We start from the raw sequence: 2421 nt of genomic DNA, 5'->3' as shown, positions 1-2421 counted from the left end.
CTCTGTGCTTTGCGTAGCTCTTTAAGAGTACCAACTGCCATTGAACATTGCCGTATATTAAGAGAGTCTAGCCAACTCGGTTTTTGGCTTACGTGTTTTGAAGCCTGTGATTGGTCAAAAGCTGGTCCCGTGATCTACAGGCGCCATGGTGGGGAGGAGAAAAATCTCTTTGTATACGGCACAGTGCCGTATTTTGAAGCATAGACAGCGCCATCTATTGACAATACATTGTGCTGGTTGCCAGAACGACGTACCCAGGGACGTGGTGTGGATACCGTACTGTGAAGACTGCGAGATCGCTGGTCCAAGAGACGAGAAATTTACTCACAGGCGTCAGACGTGACGAACATAATGCCGCAAAGCATTGTGGGCGGAAGGAATGTGCTTTTGAATGCAGATTTCATGTTTGTTTCTCTTTGCTAGATTCGAATTTGGGGAATGATCGTAAGATTATTCACTGTAGTTACGTGCATGTTTCATGGATCATTAATTAATACCGGTCTTGACTGGTGTGCCACAAAATCACCATGTTCGAGTAATTACAAGATTTCATAATTATGATTTTCTCCTGACTCACGGGTTGGTCTTGAAGATCGTGAATCATGCTTTGAGAGATATAAGAAATGCTTTAAAAATATTGCAATAATTATTTTTGTGCAATGACTAGACATCACAAATCGTGATTTATCCCTCTTACGACGGATGATTAAGACCTGACTTAGAAGTGACTCACGGTGCGTTAATTCGAAGCAAGAGCCAAGCAGTCTAGAAAATAATTGCATCCTTTGGGGTTTTCACGTGGGTAAACCCCCTGTTTACCTTTGGGAGCAGTGATTTAAAAACTGCAAGATATCACTATTTGATGCATATGTGTAGGTCACTTGTTTCATAAAACATCCTACCATATACAATTTTTGCAATAAAGCCTAAAATATAAGGATATAATGTCACTATTTTTCTCATTAAACCATACACTGTCACTGTAGACGGTTTGGTCTGGAAAATCTTTTATTATAACTAAATATTGTTCACATTTTGTATATTTAACAAACCTTAACATTGATTATACTGGTTCAAATTTTTACATTGGTTATTTCTATCCTTTACTCACATTTTAGAACTATTCTGAAGCACTAATACTGGGTTTTTGTTTCATCTGCAATTGGTAAATCATGCCTTTAAGACTCTGTTTGTCAGACGTGACAGACATAAATTATGTCTGTCACGTCTGACAAACAGCATTATCATAATGCTTTGCAGCATTATGATAATGCTGCAAAGCAGTGTGGGCGGAAGGAATGTGTTTTTGAATGTAGATTTCATGTTTGTTTCTCTTTGCTTGATTTGATATCTTTGGAATGATATCTTTTTCATTGCAGTTTCGTGCATGTTTCATGGGTTATTAATTAATACTGGTCTTGACTGGTGTGCCACAAAATCACTATGTTCAAGCAGTTACAAGATTTCACAATTATGATTTTCTCCTGACTCAAGGGTTGGTCTTGAAGATCGTGAATCATGCTTTGATACTTATACGTCTTTATTTCCTGAACTACGTATGCTAAATTAGTTCTGAAGTAGCTGCAATCGGGGCATAATTCCAACATAGCAATGAAATAAGTGAAGACCTGCTGTTTAAATGTGTTTGTTTCCCAAGAACCTGTTTGATATTAAAGTCCTAATTACTGTTGGCATGGCACCATAATGAAGAATAGTTACCACCCACACCAAGAATGCCATCTCTATTGTGAAAACGTACACATAATGTACTAGTAATACAGTAGTACAAATGTACAATTGTAGGACGGGTGTTTATGTACATGGCTTCGTGTGTGCATGTGGTGTATGTGATTATTGGTGTGTGTTATAAGTCTTCTTTTTTTTTTATTCTATGTTTATGCACAATGCATCATAGTATAATAAGCTGTATTGCATAGGCCTACTTGTTTAAAGTCAGAAGATAAAGCGTAGTTTACTTGGAAACGGTATAGGCTACCTTGCCTGCAATCCATCTCACAAAGCTCAGAATTCAGGTGTTTTTAAATTTCTCCACTGGCTCCCTATTCTCCTATGCATCAAAGTGTATGAACAAATTCTGCAGTTTAAATCACACACTTCATGATTAGCTTCTTTGTGCGTTCCACAGAGATTTTATCTCATTGGTCACTCATCAGAAGCAAAGTTTGTTGCTTCCGGCCAGCCACTGAAGTGTATGGGATCGCGGTCTGATGAATTCGACTTGTGTTGGTCGACTATTTAATAAGTCAGTGCCAAACATGTCAGGCAGTGATCCGATGAGGCAAGATCATCCGATGAGGATCACTAGCGACATGTCTGAAACTCACCTGACAGTCGACCAGCCAAATCGGATTCACCAGACTGTGATCTGATACACTTCAGTGGGTGGTCGGAAGCAACAAA

Source organism: Diadema antillarum, unplaced genomic scaffold (genome assembly GCF_040938485.1).
Source record: "Diadema antillarum isolate AM-2024a unplaced genomic scaffold, OU_Dant_1.0 seq00000798_RagTag, whole genome shotgun sequence".
Classification (NCBI taxonomy): domain Eukaryota; kingdom Metazoa; phylum Echinodermata; class Echinoidea; order Diadematoida; family Diadematidae; genus Diadema; species Diadema antillarum.
Note: the sequence above shows the minus strand (reverse complement) of the source record.